This window comes from Homalodisca vitripennis, chromosome 3 (genome assembly GCF_021130785.1).
Source record: "Homalodisca vitripennis isolate AUS2020 chromosome 3, UT_GWSS_2.1, whole genome shotgun sequence".
Classification (NCBI taxonomy): Eukaryota; Metazoa; Arthropoda; class Insecta; order Hemiptera; family Cicadellidae; genus Homalodisca; species Homalodisca vitripennis.
Genome location: NC_060209.1, coordinates 210,109,852 through 210,128,990, shown reverse-complemented (window position 1 = coordinate 210,128,990; position 19,139 = coordinate 210,109,852).

Sequence of the window (19,139 nt, the reverse complement as noted above, 5' to 3'; positions counted from 1 at the left end):
ATTTCGTCAGGATATTGTCTGGTCATATGAACAAATTCCCAGGGGGGGTTAAACGTTACCGGGGGATAAGTCTCCAGGGGGTTTATCTGGTCATACCAGGATCTTCCCAGGGGGGGGGGTTAAGAGATTTGGTGACTGGTAAAATTCGGACATGAGGTCATGGCAGGAAATTCCCTGGGGGGGTTTAATGTTACCAGGGGGGTTAACACATCAGGGGGTTGAATGTACAGGAGGTTATCAGGTCATACCAGGAAATCCCCGGGGGGGGGGGTTAATATTACCGGGGGTTAATGACACACTTGGGCCTTTTTTAGAGGGTATTGTGTCTGTGAACATAATAAATATTCCTCTGTCCCTATCTACTATTCACGCTTAGCTAACGCTCAGCCAACTCTCGAAGTCACTGAACCTTTTCTGTAGATCACGTGATTTCCTAAATCCCGTTTAAAAATTTGAGTTTTGAGTTAACGACCAACCGTTTAGCCGCTATCAAGCCCGGAATGTAAATTTTTAGGCGAAAATGTCCAATATTTTTCACTTAATCGCGTTTTGCGGTCAAACTAAGGGAAATATAGTAAAAAGTCACTGGACCTTTTTTTGTAGGTCATCTTATTTCCTAAATAAAACGTTAGTCTTATTTTGACCTCCGACCAATGGTTTCGCCGCTATCGACCCCAAAAACAAAAGTTTCGCGTAAAAGTTACAACAAAATTGTACATAATCACGTTTTTCGGCCAAACCAATCGAGATAGGGCAAAAGATTACTGGACCTTTTCTGTAGATCGCGCAATTTGCTAATTTGATGGGTCAATCAGAGTTGAGCTACGACCAACGGTTCGGCCGCTATCGGGCTTGAAACATTATTTTTATCGAAAAAATCTCTGGAATTTCAAATGTTCGAGCGTTTTGTCGCTTAACCATGGAAGATAGAGCAAAAAGTCATTAGACCTTTTTTGTAGTTCACTTCATTCCTGACCATGAATTTTCCGTCAGATCCGAGCTAGCTCCAACGGTTCGCCCGCTATCGGGCTTACAAAAAATGCCTGCAGGGGTGAAGAAGAATGCGCGATTTTTTGGGAATTTTTTTGAGGGGTTGAAAATGAAAAATTCTCACTTTTCGGGATTTTCCTGGTGGTTACACGTGGAAAGCTATCTGTGTACCAAATTTCAAGTCTCTAACTCATCTGGAAGTAGGTTAGAATTAGTATACGTGAGTGAGTCAGTCAGTTACACATGCGGTTATATATATATTAGACTCGCCTTCGGCTCGCTGGGGGCTACGCCCCCAGGCCCCCAAAGTAAACGCTTGCAAATTCGGGGATAAGCGGAATTCGGTGACTGGTTAAGTCCGGACATTAAGTAAATGACAAGGGATTTAAAAATTGACCTTTTTCATAGATTTTTTTCCGGATTCGTAAAAACTTTTGACTTTGAGGGCATTTTGCGGTTAAACCGTTAGAGATACGACAAAAAGTGACTGGACCTTTCTTGTTGGAAATTTAATTTTCTCTTTCGATTGTGCCCTCAGATCTGATCTACGACCTATGGTTTAGCCAGAAATGAGCTCGGGAGAAAAGTCTGCACGGGTCAGCTATCTTGAATTGTTTAGTATAAACATAATAAAAACCGACCTCAAGGCAGTATTTTAAGTCGAACAGGGGGTTTAATATCACCAGGAGACTATCTAGTCAAGGCGAGAAATTCCCTGGGTGGGTGATTAATGTTAAGGAGGTTAAGACAAGAGGGGGTTTAATTTCGTCAGGATATTGTCTGGTCATATGAACAAATTCCCAGGGGGGGTTAACGTTACCGGGGGATAAGTCTCCAGGGGGTTATCTGGTCATACCAGGATCTTCCCAGGGGGGGGGGGTTAAGAGATTTGGTGACTGGTAAAATTCGGACATGAGGTCATGGCAGGAAATTCCCTGGGGGGGTTTAATGTTACCAGGGGGGTTAACACATCAGGGGGTTGAATGTACAGGAGGTTATCAGGTCATACCAGGAAATCCCCGGGGGGGGGGTTAATATTACCGGGGGTTAATGACACACTTGGGCCTTTTTTAGAGGGTATTGTGTCTGTGAACATAATAAATATTCCTCTGTCCCTATCTACTATTGACGCTTAGCTAACGCTCAGCCAACTCCCGAAGTCACTGAACCTTTTCTGTAGATCACGTGATTTCCTAAATCCCGTTTAAAATTTGTTTTGAGTTACGACCAACCGTTTAAGCCGCTATCAAGCCCGGAATGTAAATTTTTAGGCGAAAATGTCCAATATTTTCACTTAATCGCGTTTTGCGGTCAAACTAAGGGAAATATAGTAAAAAGTCACTGGACCTTTTTTGTAGGTCATCTTATTTCCTAAATAAAACGTTAGTCTTATTTTGACCTCCGACCAATGGTTTCGCCGCTATCGACCCCAAAAACAAAAGTTTCGCGTTAAAAGTTACAACAAAATTGTACATAATCACGTTTTTCGGCCAAACCAATCGAGATAGGGCAAAAGATTACTGGACCTTTTCTGTAGATCGCGCAGTTTGCTAATTTGATGGGTCAATCAGATTTGAGCTACGGACCAACGGTTCGGCCGCTATCGGGCTTGAAACATTATTTTTATCGAAAAAATCTCTGGAATTTCAAATGTTCGAGCGTTTTGTCGCTTAACCATGGAAGATAGAGCAAAAAGTCATTAGACCTTTTTTGTAGTTCACTTCATTCCTGACCATGAATTTTCCGTCAGATCCGAGCTAGCTCCAACGGTTCGCCCGCTATCGGGCTTACAAAAAATGCCTGCAGGGGTGAAGAATGCGCGATTTTTTGGGAATTTTTTTGAGGGGTTGAAAATGAAAAATTCTCACTTTTCGGGATTTTCCTGGTGGTTACACGTGGAAAGCTATCTGTGTACCAAATTTCAAGTCTCTAACTCATCTGGAAGTAGGTTAGAATTAGTATACGTGAGTCAGTCAGTCAGTTACACATGCGGTTGTATATATATTAGACTCGCCTTCGGCTCGCTGGGGGCTACGCCCCCAGGCCCCCTTTTGTGTGTTAGCCAAATTCGGGGATAAGAGTGATTTGGTGATAGGTCAAATTCGGACAATATATAATGCCAGGAAATTCCCAGGGGGGGTTTAGCGTTACCGGGGGTTAAGACATCAGGGGGTGATCTTGTCATACCAGGAACTTTCCAAGGGGGGTTAAGAGATTTAGTGATTTGTAAAATTCGGACATGTGGTCATGCCAGGAAATTCCCAGGGGGGGTTAATGTTACCGGGGGTGTTAACACATCAGGGCGTTTAATTTACTCAGGAGGTTATCTGGTCATACCAGGAAATCCCGGGGGGGTTAATGTTATCGGGGGTTAATGAAACACCCCAGGCCCCCTTTCGGGTGTTGGCCAGATTCGGAGATAAGCGGAATTCGGAATTAAATTGGGCCCATTTTATTGATTATTTCAGTTTTAATCAAAGTTTTGACTTTAATGGCATTTTACGGGTTTAACCGTTAGAGATACGACAAAAAGTGACTGGACCTTTCCTGTCGGAAATTTAATTTTGTCTTTCGATTCCGTCGTCAGATTTTAGCTGCGAACTTTGGTTTAGCCAGGAATGAGCTCGGAAGAAAAGTTTGCACAGGTCAGCTATCGTGAATTGTTTATTATAAACGTAATAAAAACAGACCTTAAAAGGCAGTATTTTAAGTTGAACAGTTGGTTTAATATCATCAGGAGATTATCTAGTCAAGCCAGGAAATTCCCTGGGGGGGGTTAACACATCAGGGGGTTTAATTTATTCAGGAGGTTATCTGGTCATACCAGGAAATCCCCGGGGGGGGGTTGTTACCGGGGGTTAATTACACAGTTTGGCCTATTTTTGGAGGGTGTTGTGTCTGTGAACATAATAAAAAACACTCTGTCCCTATCTACTATTGAAGCTTCACTAACGCTCAGTCAACTTATTATGTGGGGTTGTATTCACTCGTTAACCTAGCAAAGCCTGAATCCTGATTGAATTACACAAATATTAGTCACATATAGGCCTAATATATATTTAAAACTCCAAAAATTTCCAATTCACGACAAATATTTTGCTATTTATCGCGTTTTTCAGGCTTATTAAAGTACATACAGCAAAAAGTTACTGGACTTTTTTTGTAGAACACGTTGTTTACTAAAACTTATTAAGTCGCATTTTTTGAGCTACGACCAACCGTTTAGCCGCTATCAAGCCCGGAATGTAAATTTGTAGGCGAAAATTTCAAAATATTTTCACTTAATCGCGTTTTGCGGTCAAACTAATGGAGGTATAGTAAAAAGTCACTCAACCCTTTTTGTAGATCATATTATTTCCTAAATCTAACCTTTGTTTTATTTTGACTTCCGACCAATGGTTTTGCCGCTATCGACACCAAAAACAAAATGTTCACGTAAATATTACAAATAAATTGCACATAACCACGTTTTTCGGCCAAACCAATGCAGATAGGGCAAAAAGTTACTGGACCTTTTCTGTAGATCACATAATTTGCTAATTTGATGGGTCAATCAGATTTGAGCTACAACCTACCGTTCGGCCGCTATCGGGCTCGAAACTTTATTTTAAGCGAAAAAATCTCTGGAATGTCAAATGTTCGAGCGTTTTGTCGCTTAACCATGGAAGATAGAGCAAAAAGTCACTGGACCTTTTTTGTAGTTCATTTCATTCCTGATTATGAATTTTTCGTCAGATCCGAGCTAGCTCTAACGGTTCGCCCGCTATCGGGCTTACAAAAAATGCCTGCAAGGGTGAAAAATGTGCAAATTTTCTCGAATTTTTTTGAGGGGTTTAGAAGTAAAAAAGTCCGGTTTTCAGACTTTTCCTCCGGGTCATATTGTGAAAGGTACCTGCGTGCCAAATTTCAAGTTTCCAGCACTTCTAGAAGTATGTTAGAATTTGTATCTATATGTCAGTCAGTGAGTGAGTGAGTCAGTTACACATGCGGCTGTATATATGATAGGACTCGCCTTCGGCTCGCTGGGGGCTACGCCCCCAGGCCCCCAAAGTAAGTGCCTTAAATTCTGGGATAAGAGGGATTTTGGTGATTAGTAAAATTCGGACATGAGGTCATGCCAGGAAATTCCCTGGGGGGAGGTTTCATGTTACCAAGGGTTAAGACATCAGGGGGTATCTGGTCATACCAGGAACTTCCCAAGGGGGGTTAAGAGATTTGGTGAGTAAAATTCGGACATGAAGTCATGCCAGGAAATTCCTGAGGGGGGTTTAATGTTACCGGGGGGGTTAACACATCAGGGGGTTTAATGTACTCAGGAGGTTATCAGGTCATACCAGGAAATCCCCGGGGAGGGGGTTAATGTTACCGGGGGTTAATGACACACCCCAGGCCCCCTTTCGGGTGTTGGCCAAATTCGGGGATAAGCGGAATTCGGAATTAAAATTGGGACCTATTTTATTGAATTTTTCAGTTGTAATCAAAGTTTTGACTTTAATGGCATTTTACGGGTTAACCGTTAGAGATACAAGAAAAAGTGACTGGACCTTTCTTGTCGGAAATTTAATTTTGTCTTTCGATTTTATCCTCGGATTTGAGCTACGATCTCTCGTTTAGTCGGTACAACGCTTGGAATAAAAGTCTACACTGGTCAGCTGTTGTGTAAACAGATTTAGTGTAAATAAATTTAAAACTACCTTTATCAGATTATTAAGTTGATCAGGGGGTTTAATTTAATCAGGAGTTCATCAACCAAGAAATTCCCCGGAAAGGGGGTTTATGTTCTCGGGGGTTAAAGAACGCGTGGTACTTTTCTAGTAAATTTGTGTCTGGGCACGAGGAATTTTTATCAAAATAAAACGTTGATCAGGGGGTTTTAATTAATTCGGAAATTATCATTCCACGCCAGAGTTTTGACAATGAACTAATATTTTCATAAAATAAAAAAAAACACTCTGTCCCTATCTACTATTGAAGCTTCACTAACGCTCAGCCAACTCCCGATGTGGAGGGGGGTTTTTAGTCACTCGTTAACGTAGTAATACAAGGTCAATATGGAACCAGCATTAATCGCACTAATTATAGTTGCAAAATTTAAAACGCCTAAAAGTGACGACAAAGAATTAGCCATTTAGAGCATTTACCAGGCTTACGGAAAGATAAACGATAGAAAGCTGCTGGGACTTTTTTGTAGATCCTATCAATAGCTACTTACAAAAAGTTTTACATTTAAGCTAGGGCCAACGGTTCGGCCACTATCGAGCACGAAACGTAAGTTTTTTAAGTGGAATTTTCAATATAATCACGTTTTACGGCTAAATCATGGAAGATAGAGCAAAAGGTCAGTAGACCTTTTGTGTAGATCGCATTATTTTGTATTAAAATCAAATTTTTAAATCTGGGCTAGAACTAAGATTTTGTCTGAAATAGAGCCCAGAAAACAAAATCTCACATAAAACTCAAAAATCAAAACTTTAAAACGCGTTATGCGGCCAAACCGTTGAGGATAGGGCAAAATGTTACCGAACTTTTTTTGTAGATCACGTGATTTCCTAAATCCGATAGACAATTTATTTTGGGCTACGACCAACCGTCTAGCCGTTATCAAGCCCGGAATGTAAATTTGTAGACGAAAATTTCCAAATATTTTCATTTAATCGCGTTTTTTCGGTCAAACTAATGGAGATATAGTAAAAGGTCACTGAACCTTTTTTGTAGATCATATCATTTCCTAAATCTACCTTTTGTTTTATTTTGACCTCCGACCAATTGTTTCGCCGCTATCGACCCCAAAAACAAAGTTTTCACGTGAAAATTACAAAAAAATTTCACATAATCAAGTTTTTTCGGCCAAACCAATGGAGATAGGGCAAAAAAGTCACTGGAACTTTTCTGTAGATCGCGCAATTTGCTAATTTGATGGGTCAATCAGATTTGAGCTACGACCAACGGTTTGGCCGCCATCGGGCTCGAAACATTATTTTTATCGAAAAAATCTCTGGAATGTCAAATGTTCGAGCGTTTTGTCGCTTAACCATGGAAGATAGAGCAAAATGTCACTGGACCTTTTTTGTAGTTCACTTCATTCCTGACCATGAATTTTTCGTCAAATCCGAGCTAGCTCCAACGGTTCGCCCGCTATCGGGCTTACAAAAAAGGCCTGCAAGGGTAAAAAATGCTGTTTTTTGCGAATTTTTTTGAGGTGTTTAAAACTAAAAAATCCCGGTTTTCAGAATTTTCCTGTTGGTTATACGGCAAAATGTACCCGCGTGCAAAATTTCAAGTTTCTAGCACTTCTAGAAGTAGGTTAGAATTTGTATACATTATCAGTGAGTGAGTGGTTTCACATGCGGCTGTATAGTATATTAGACTCGCCTTCGGCTCGCTGGGGGCTACGCCCCCAGGCCCCCATTTGGGTGTTGGCTAAATTCGGGGATAAGCGTAGTTCGGTGATTGGTTAAATTCAGACGTGAAGTTTCCAAATTTTATGTATCCGTTCTCGAGAATCTTACGGGTCGTAATGCTTCGCAAACGCTCAGCCAAAAGATGTGTGGTGTATAATATTAATCAATTGATGTGGTAGAAGAGTTAAGTTATGTGTTCGTGAAATTTGGAGACAAGAAGAATATGGTTTTAACCAAAGTCAGAGGACGTATGTATACCATAGTTTAATTTTCCGGATTTACCCAAACTTTTGACTTTGAGGGCGTTTTGCGGCTTAACCGTTAGAGATACGTGAAAAAGTGACTGGACCTTTCTTGTCGGGAAATTTAATTCTGTCTTTCGATTGTGGCCTCAGATTTGATCTACGACCTATGGTTTAGCCAGGAATGAGCCGGGAGAAAAGTCTGCACGGGTCAGCTATCTTGAATTGTTTAGTATAAACATAATAAAAACCGACCTTAAGGCAGTATTTTAAGTGGAACAGGGGGTTTAATGTCACCAGGAGACTATCTAGTCAAGGCGAGAAATTCCGGGGGGGGGGGGTGATTAATGTTAAGGGGGTTAGACATCAGGGGGTTTAAATTCGTCAGGATATTGTCTGGTCATTTGAACAAATTCCCAGGGGGGGTTAACGTTACCGGGGGATAAGACTCCGGGGGGTTATCTGGTCGTACCAGGAACTTCCCAGGGGGGGTTAAGAGATTTGGTGACTGGTCAAATTCGGACATGAGGTCATGCCAGGAAATTCCCTGGGGGGGTTAATGTTACCAGGGGGGTTAACACATCAGGGGGTTGAATGTACTCAGGAGGTTATCAGGTCATACCAGGAAATCCCGGGGGGGGTTAATATTACCGGGGGTTAATGACACACTTGGGCCTATTTTAGAGGGTGTTGTGTCTGTGAACATAATAAAATCTTTCTCTGTCCCTATCTACTATTGACGCTTAAACTAACGCTCAGCCAGTTTCTAATGTGGAGTTGTATTCACTCGTTAACGTAGCAAAGCAAGTGCAAACTGAATCTGGAATGAATTACACAAATATTAGTCACATAATAATTTAAAAAACTCCAAAAATTACCAATCTACGACAAATATTTAGCTATTTATAGCGTTTTTCTGGCTTATTAAAGGACATACAAACAAATAGTTACATTACCTTTTTTGTAGATCCCATCAATTGTTAGTCATAAAAGTTTTTAAATTTAAGCTAGAACTAACTAACCGTTTGGCCGCTATCGACTCTAGAAACAAAGTTATTAAAAAGAAATTACGAAATATTTACATTTATTAGCCGAACCAATGGAGATAGAGCAAAATGTCACTGGACCTTTATTGTAGACCGCATTAATTAGTAATAAAATCAAATTTTTATTCTGTGATACAATAAGTAGTTTGGCCGGAATAAAACCCAGAAAACAAAATCTCACGTAAAACTTAGAAAATCAATACTTTAAAACGCGTTTATGCGGCCAAACCATTGAGGGTAGAGCAAAAAGTTACATGACCTTTTTTGTAGATCACGCCATTTACTAAATCCCATTGAAAATTTGTTTTGAGCTACGGCCAACCGTTTAGCCACTATTGAGCCCGAAAGGTAAATTTTTTAGGCGAAAATTTCAAAATATTTTAATGTAATCGCGTTTTGCGGCCGAACCGATGGAGTTAGAGCAAAAAGTCACTAGACCTTTTTTGTAGTTCACTTCATTCCTGATTATGAATTTTTCGTCAGATCGAAGCTAGCTCCAACGGTTCGCCCGCTATAGGGCTTCAAAGGAAAGCCTGAGGGGGCAAAACAGGGGTCCGTTCGGGAATTTTTTTGAGGGGTTCAAAAGTAAAAAAATCCGGTTTTCAGACTTTTCCCGGAGGTTTGAAGATAGGTGCGACGTGCGTGCAAAATTTCACGTTTCCAGCACTTTAATGTAATCTGGTCCTCGCCTTCGGCTCGCTGGGGGCTACGCCCCCAGGCCCCCAAAGTAAGTGCCTTAAATTCTGGGATAAGAGGGATTTTGGTGATTAGTAAAATTCGGACATGAGGTCATGCCAGGAAATTCCCTGGGGGGAGGTTTAATGTTACCAAGGGTTAAGACATCAGGGGGTATCTGGTCATACCAGGAACTTCCCAAGGGGGGTTAAGAGATTTGGTGATTAGTTATTCCTGAGGGGGGTTTAATGTTACCGGGGGGGTTAACACATCAGGGGGTTTAATGTACTCAGGAGGTTATCAGGTCATACCAGGAAATCCCCGGGGAGGGGGTTAATGTTACTGGGGGTTAATGACACACCCCAGGCTCCCTTTCGGGTGTTGGCCAAATTCGGGGATAAGCGGAATTCGGAATTATTTTGAACCTATGTTATTTAATTTTTCAGTTTTAATCAAAGTTTTGACTTTAATGGCGTTTTACAGGTTAACCGTTAGAGATACGAGAAAAAGTAATTGGACCTTTCCTGTCGGAAATTTAATTTTATCTTTCGATTGTGCCCTCGGATTCGATCTACGACCTACCGTTCAACCACTATCAGGCAGAATGTGAAAGGGGGTTAAGACATCAGGGGGTTTAATTTTGTCAGGATATTGCCTGGTCATATGAACAAATTCCCGGGGGGGTTAATGTTACAAGTGTTTATGACACACGTGGGCCTATTTGAGAGGGTGTTGTGTCCTGAACGTAATAACTCTGTCCCTATCTACTTTTGAAGCTTCACTAACGCTCAGCCAACTCACGATGTGTAGGGGGGTTTTAGTCACTCGTTAACGTATTAATACAAGGTCAATCTGGAACCAGCATGAATCGCACTAATTGTAGTTGCAAGATTTAAACCCCCTAAAATTGACGACAAAGAATTTGCCTTTTAGAGCATTTACCAGGCTTACGGAAAGATAAACGATAGAAAGCTGCTGGGACTTTTTTGTAGATCCTATCAATAGCTACTTACAAAAAGTTTTACATTTAAGCTAGGGCCAACGGTTCGGCCACTATCGAGCACGAAACGTAAGTTTTTAAGTGGAATTTTCAATATAATCACGTTTTTACGGCTAAATCATGGAAGATAGAGCAAAAGGTCAGTAGACCTTTTGTGTAGATCGCATTATTTTGTATTAAAAATCAAATTTTTAATCTGGGCTAGAACTAAGATTTTGTCTGAAATAGAGCCCAGAAAACAAAATCTCACATAAAACTCAAAAATCAAAACTTTAAAACGCGTTATGCGGCCAAACCGTTGAGGATAGGGCAAAATGTTACCGAACTTTTTTGTAGATCACGTGATTTCCTAAATCCGATAGACAATTTATTTTGGGCTACGACCAACCGTCTTAGCCGTTATCAAGCCCGGAATGTAAATTTGTAGGCGAAAATTTCCAAATATTTTCATTTAATCGCGTTTTTCGGTCAAACTAATGGAGATATAGTAAAAGGTCACTGAACCTTTTTTGTAGATCATATCATTTCCTAAATCTACCTTTTGTTTTATTTTGACCTCCGACCAATTGTTTCGCCGCTATCGACCCCAAAAAACAAAGTTTTCACGTGAAAATTACAAAAAAATTTCACATAATCACGTTTTTCGGCCAAACCAATGGAGATAGGGCAAAAAAGTCACTGGAACTTTTCTGTAGATCGCGCAATTTGCTAATTTGATGGGTCAATCAGATTTGAGCTACGACCAACGGTTTGGCCGCCATCGGGCTCGAAACATTATTTTTATCGAAAAAATCTCTGGAATGTCAAATGTTCGAGCGTTTTGTCGCTTAACCATGGAAGATAGAGCAAAATGTCACTGGACCTTTTTTGTAGTTCACTTCATTCCTGACCATGAATTTTTTCGTCAAATCCGAGCTAGCTCCAAACGGTTCGCCCGCTATCGGGCTTACAAAAAAAAGGCCTGCAGGGGTAAAAAATGCGCGATGTTTTATTGAGGAATTTTTTTGAGGTGTTTAAAACTAAAAAATCCCGGTTTTTCAGAATTTTCCTGTTGGTTATACGGCAAAATGTACCCGCGTGCAAAATTTCAAGTTTCTAGCACTTCTAGAAGTAGGTTAGAATTTGTATACATTATCAGTGAGTCAGTCAGCAGTCAGGTTTCACATGCGGCTGTATAGTATATTAGACTCGCCTTCGGCTCGCTGGGGGCTACGCCCCCAGGCCCCCATTTGGGTGTTGGCCAATTTCGGGGATAAGCGGAATTCGGGGACAGGAGGGATTCGGTTGTTGGTTAAAATCGAACTTGAGGTTTTAAATTTACGTGTCCCCAACTGTGTCCTTTCTCGTGGGAAACAATATTTAGTGTATAATGTGGTCTACAAGAAAGTTCAAGTAATATATTGCTGTATCTCCCTTACAGCCGTAAAACGCCATTACGTGCGAAAATCGTGAAAATTGAGATTTCGGGTCCGATAGCGGTCAAACCGTTACTAATATTGTTTACGCAACACGGCTGCAAGTTGGGAGATTTAGCGCTACATATGTTTGTGTCAAATTAGTTGCTAGTAAATTTAAGTTGATAAAACTGTTCTTTGCCCGTTAGTTTGTCAATGCTCAAATAGGGAGACCATATATTATTAACAAAATCACAGCTATTACAGCAAAATTACAGTCAATGATATTCTCTGATGTCGTGTGGAAATTTGCATATTTGGTTGTGTATATACATGTGTCAAATGATTTGGTAATAACTTATTGCTGTTGAAACTGTTGTTTGTCCGTTAGTTTGTCGAGGCTTTAAATGCAAGCATGACGTATCCAGTCTCGCCACGGGGAGGCCGGCAAACGTGGAGACCATATATTATTAACAAAATTACATAAATCGTTGGTTAATGTTAATCTTCAATGTCGTGTACATCTTTGCATATTTAGTTGTGTATGTACTTGTGTCAAATTATTTGGTAATAATGTATTGTTGAAATTGTTGTTTGCCCGTTAGTTTGTCAATGCTTTAAATGCAAGCATGACGTATCCAGTCTCGCCACGGGGAGGCCGGCAAACATAGAGACCATATATTTACATCTGTGTACATCTTTGCATATTTAGTTGCGTATGTACTTGTGGTGTCATATTATTTGGTAATAATGTATTAATGAATTTGTTGTTTGCCCGTTAGTTTGTCAATGCTTTAAATGCAAGCATGACATATCCAGTCTCGCCACGGGGAGGCCGGCAAACATAGAGACCATATATTTACATATATACAAAAAACTTATTTACATCTACGAGGAGTTTTGTTTTGGCAGGCCCTCTAGCCTACTGCCGCATCAATCAGAATGGGGAGTTTTGTTCTGGCAGGTCCCATTGCCTACTGCCTAATCAGTCACTACGGGGAGTTTTGTTTTGGCAGGTCCCCTAGCCTACTGCCTAGTCAATCACGACGGGGAGTTTTTGTTTGGGCAGGTCCCCTAGCCTACTGCCAGTGTCAATCACGACGGGGAGTTTTGTTTGGGCAGGCCCCCTAGCCTACTGCCAGTGTCAATCACGACGGGGAGTTTTGTTTGGGCAGGCCCCCTAGCCTACTGCCAGTGTCAATCTCGACGGGGAGTTTTGTTTGGGCAGGCCCCCTAGCCTACTGCCAATCTCAATCCGGTTCACTGAAGAAGTTCGCCGTACACGATGTTCTTCGCGTAGGCGACTTCATTGTGTACCCTTTCGGGGCGGACGAGGACAACTATGTCTTCCGGACATCGAACTCTACTGAGCAGGACGTACAGCTGGCCATGAGTGAAACAATCAGTGCGAAGATCGACTCCGACCTGATCTATTGTCTGACCTTGGCTCTTGTGGCCGGTCATCGCGTATGCCAGCATCAGAGGAAACTGACGTCGACGGACAAGTAACGGCGAACCTTCAACGATTGCGAACCTAAAGATTATTCTAGGAATACCGATAGGTTGCGCGTCGTGAGGGCGTCTGACGGTAATCAACCGATTGGTTATAGCCGTCACAATGACCTTAGTGCCGTTTACAAGGCCGTCAGCGATGTTTAGATTCCTCATGATGAGGCACACTGAGCCGATCTTAAGTCGCAGCACGTGATCAGGAACACCCTTGCCTGTAGCCTGGTTCAGTAGAGGGACTTCAACAGCAAGATTGTCATCGTTTTCACGGTCCACAGTGTCGGCGCTTCGCAGCTCATGAAGGCGACCGTCTACAGAGTTCAAAATTATGTCGTTGATCTCTCTAACGTTCACGTTCAGAGTCGAGAGGATCGCACGACGAGCACACTGATCGGGATCGCGGAGTACGTCGGCAGGAAAAACGGTTGAAATGAGGACTTGTAATGCAGTGACAATACCTCACCTCGGTCAAGGGAATAAGTATGTCACTCTCTCTACCCTCCCCGAAAATTGTGGACGGAACAGTGCCGTTGCCTACTGCGAGAAGGAAGTCAGAGTAGTCAACGGAACTGCTCGTCCTGTGGCGGTGTCGTCAGAGAAAAGACGCGGAAACAGACGCCACAGATGCGAGGCCCGAAGAGAAACGCACGCGACGGCAGCTGCCGTTTCGTGCTTTCACAACAACGGGGTGCGATCTGCCGGAAGTCTCCAGAGCACAGAAAGATCTTGCCACCGAATGGCTCATCGCGGTTCATAAGATCTCGTAGCGAGCGGTCGAGGATCTCGAAGATGTAGCGATGCGCCATCGGGGGCCTCGTCAAAGACGATGAGCTGAGCAGCTCTGATCAGTTCTGCGCGCTGGGACCCGTTGGTTATGTTCCAAAACGCCAGGACCCGTCGCCCAGATCGAGGGGAAGCCGGAACATGCTGTGTGCCGTTGAACCACCTGGCATGTTCCCTGCAGCGATGCCCGAGCTGGCGACGGCCAGTGCAAATCTGACGACAACTACGCACGTGTGCCAGTATGACACGAAGAAGGGAAGTTTTGCCATATCCCCCAGGACCATCGAGGAAGATTTACTCTTGAAGATCGGCGGTCACCGGGGTTGTCAAGAAGGGAACACAACGTGTTGCAGAAAACGCGTCTCTGGTCTTCTGAGAGCTTTTTGTTCCCATTCCTCGACAATGGCCCGCTGTTGGTTCTCGCCATAGTCCAACAGCTCCCTTCCCACTTCCGTCGTGTCATCCTGCACGTCGGGGAGACCACAATCCAATAAAGACAATCCCTGCCGACGTAGACTGCGATCGATATCGATCAAGGAAAGTGTATACGCTCTTTCGGGGTCAAGTGGGCTCCTTTCCAAGTGGTCCTCGCAAAGGGTGGGGTGTCACGGAAGGATTCCCACAGAATAGCTGCAGGAGCACCCATATTACAAAGGAGCACGAAGAAGGAACGAAGCCTTGAAGCGACCATGAACTCAGAAGCCTCTCGCAGCGCTTCGCGGTACTCATCCTCGTCCTCAATCAAGCCGAGCTGACGACAAACCTCCTGGAACGTACGGCAATCAGGACCACCGCGTGACAGGAGGTCAGAGTAGCCGCGACAAGGTGTTGACAAGAGAAGCATCCGAAGGTAGTAGAGTTCTCCACGATTAGGCGAGACCCAAAAGACCCTACATACCTTCCCTCCACGCTGGCGAGGTGTGACGAAGTGTTTCCCGTCTTGATGTTCATATATTTGTTCTGTTTTTGGTCTTTTGTCATGTATAATGTAGTTCTCAAAAAATGTCAGATAAGTTAAATTGTCAAAAGTTTTATCAACAGGTCTGTTAAAATACAATATTAACTTGGAGCTTGATCTAATTATCGCGGAGGTGAGATCACCGGGACGAAAACAGACGTGCTGTTTACCCTCAAGATGGACGGGTAGACACTCAACTGTTGGCTCTGACTTTGAGATTGGGAAGTCCAAGAGACGCCAGCATGCGTCGCTTGCACCAACCATTCTCTTAGTCACATAGTGTTTCTACCTCGTCCTCTTGTTGCCACAAAGGAGTGACGGTGACATTTTTGAAGTGATCCACCCTTCATCAGGTATTTGAATAGATACTTGATGACGCGACGGGTAGAAGCAAGCTCCAAGTTAATGTGTGCTTCATACTTTAGCAGTAGTGCAGCGTTATATGGCACAACCCATCCATCGTGAAACAGTAACAGACCTGTTGCGTGACTTGATTTGACCAGTATTACTATAGTCCCGCCTGTACTGAACGAATCCTCTATCATCTACGTGGGTTGTCTGGCATGAAGGCTTGGGATAGAACTTTGTGCAGTAACCCTTAACAGCGTCCCAGCACAGGAAGTCGGTGCGATGATCAGTGCCACAAGGACCGTGGATCATGTGCTGCAACACCAACTTCCTGAGTCTTCCACCGGCTTCTTCTTCCGAGGGGATGTCCGCGCGGATTACAGAGTCGATTTCGTCTGCTTGTACTGGACCGTCTCCGTCAATCTTAAACACAATGTGGGCATGAGGAAGGCCCCTCATTTGCATTTCGGATGACCGTAGACGATATAGTTCGTGCAGCCGAACATCGCTCCGCTCCGCAGATCTCGAAGAAGCTCGAGGAGTTTGATCTGGAAGACTCTACAAGCCGTGCTAGGGTCACTGCGTCCACTGCCGTGAGGACACGCTCTCTTGTTTTTCCTCCCAAGTCGCACTGTACGTGAATGTTAGGAAGTACGTTGGTGAACCCAGGCGTGTGACGAGAGCCATCGCGTTCTCGTAATGGATTTTCATGTACCTGGGCCCACCAGTGAACGTACTTGGGAGGTAAACTTTGCCAGGCTGTGCCCCACCCTCACCTTGGGACGGTCTCGTCTCCTGCTATGTCATCTCTAACCTGCCTTCCTGCCAGACTATTACGTTGAGCATCAAGAAGTTCATTCAGCTGTCCTATCCGCATGGCATTTTGGGCTGAAGACCTTGACTGGGAATATTTTATGAAACGAAGTCTCTCCTCTTCAAACCTCGCAAACATTTCGACCTGCCACGCTTGAGAAAGACGGCCAAGATAAGAAAAACGAGGATTGGAGAGCAAGAGACAACGTGAATAGTTATATTGGGAAAGTTTTTTCCCGTTATTATCCAGCATGCCGATGTGCCAACCCAAAGTGCCTTGCGGATAGAGAAGTGGGTACTGGAAGGGCTCCATCAGAGGACTAAAGAGATCGATGGTAGAAGGTCTTCCAGCCCCCACTTTCCAGACGGTGAGCCTACGAGGCTCAGTGACTGCGTCATCACAACTAAGCACGGCGTGCACTTCAATACCTCTTTGCCTGTCACCAAGAACATTGCCATGAGTAGCTCGACTTGTAATCTGGAATTCTAAGTGAGCGTTTACCAAGGGCTCATCACTTAACCGCCGGAAGTCATGGACATAAGGGTTTAACGAATCTAAATAATTTTTAATTTCGTCCACTGTGGCGGCATCAAGTGATCTACTAATGGCAATGTTCCTGCGTTCTTCGCCATCGTCGATGTAAAGGCGGCACCGATTTACGAATTGGACGTCACCGCCCGCAGTAACAAAACCTTTGGCCGGGGAGCGTCCAAGCTGTACACCTGGTGATACATCCTCCCTTCGATTTTGAAGAATGAGAGGCCACTTGGGTGCCGGTATCCGCCAGAAATTTCGAGGGCACAGAGAGCAAAGAGGTCATTGTAAGCACGCGCTCTGTCGAGGAAGCGTCGGTTAGAGTAGAATGATGCATTGAGAGGTGGTAAATTGGTCACATTGTATGCTCCCTCTCCACAACACCACTTTTTTCTATCTTCTTCTTCCGCGAACAAAGGTGCTTGGCAGTGAGGACAGATAAATACGTCATCATTCCAAAGGCAGGTTTTCTTTAGCTTGTAGTTGTTTAATATTGTAAAGTAATGCACCACTCCAATGTGCCATTGGTCCGTGGGCAAACGATGAGCCGAGCAAGTGAAATTGGCAAGTGACGAAGTTCGGCTAGCTTAGGATTTAACAAACGGAACCCCTGAACTTTTTCCCGACATGGTTTCCACATTTTGTTTGTAGTACCGGTGAACAGCCTCTCTGTGGACTTCAGGATGCTGCGCGTCGTATCGGCGACAGATTCTCTGTGGACTTCAGGATGCTGTTGACTATAACGGCGGACAGCATCTCTGTTGACCTCAGGATGCTGTAGGCTATAACGGCGGACAGCATCTCTGTTGACTTCAGGATGCTGCACGTCGTAATCGGCGAACAGATTCTCTGTGGACCTTCAGGATGCTGTAGGCTATAAATACGGACTGCTTTCCTGTGGATTTCGGGGTTTTGTGCTAGATATTTACGATTTGTGTCACGACTTATTTTAGGATTCCGCTGAACGTATCTTTTGCTCGCCTCTCTCACTTGCTCGTCTCTCGTTGTTGTGAGTGTTTTAGGGGCGTTCCACGACGTATTTTCTTCGGTCTTCCAATGGTTTTTTACATGTAATCACACTTTTTAATGGGGATTAAAACTACCTTAGGAATATTGTTAACTCTGGCATATTTCAAAATCATTTTCTTTGTGGAGTTTTTAGACCGTGTATTACATGCTAGTGGTTTTAATTTCGAATGTTTCTTCTGAATTTATCTGTAACGGTTCACTGTAACTAAGGGCCCGGCATAGAAAATCTTAATCTAGTTACACTGAACTGTCTCACTGACCCATCCAGAGCAGCATTTGACATCAATAAACGTGGCCAGTGCTGAATAGTTCTCGCACTGGAAGAGGCGGGCAAGGTTTTTTTTGTTCATCAGCCAAATCGTAACACTTCTGCTCCTCGTTCACTGGATGAGGATCAAACAAGTACAGCTGTTCCTGGGAGCGCCAAAAAGCAAACTGTAACCGTTTGTCCCGTGAAGAGAAACCCAATGTTTTCAAAATCCCCGGCCATCAAACCCTCCAAAACATTAGACAGAGATAAAATACAGTCACCCATATCTCCCACTGCCAAAGGATACAGAGCGTCGTGCACATAGGAATTTTCTACAACGGATACGGAATTGTTCATGAATGAGAAAATCGGTAGGCAGCTCATCAGGAGACAAATACCGGTTTCCACCCATACGATTCTCATCTCGCAATGTTTTGTAAATACGATTCACCAGTGATGAGAATCGTATCGATAGCCGCTGTAGAAAATTCCAATCTAAGAGTCTTCCAGGCAAGGGCACAAGCAGAAATCGCAAGTGCACTGGGAGTTTTTTGCTCGTCGGGAAACAACTGCTCATTCCCTTGATGGAAAGAGCCCTTAGCAACGCAATAAAATGACATAGTCCTTACCGTGAACAAATGAATAATAACAAGAGTTAAAATAAACAAGTAACTTGGACGACTAATCAAGTAGAGTGTTCCAACAATTCAAAGCTTTCAGAATGTTTTTGTATTCGAAAATTTCTCCGTCCCTATCTACGAATTTACGAATAGATCAGCCTCTGTTTCACACGGCCTAAGGTACTCTGTTACGTACCGTACAGAACTGGGCGAACCCTGCATTTCAAGTATAGTAGATAGGGATAGACTCAGTTTTACAAACGTGAACCAAACTTTTAACTTTGATGACGTATTGTCGCTTAACCGTTGAAGATATGATAAAAGTGACTGGACATTTCTTGTAGGAAATATAATTTGTTTTGGGTGTTCTGCCCTCAGAATTTTGATATAACCTCTAGTTCGGCCGCTATTTTTATTATTTACTAAAAAGTCTGCTCAGTAAAAACAGCATTCCGTCCCCTATCTATTAATTTTATATTATTCTGATTTTCAGGTTAACCGTTAAAGATACGGGAAACGTACAAAGGACCTTTTTTGTAGATCTAC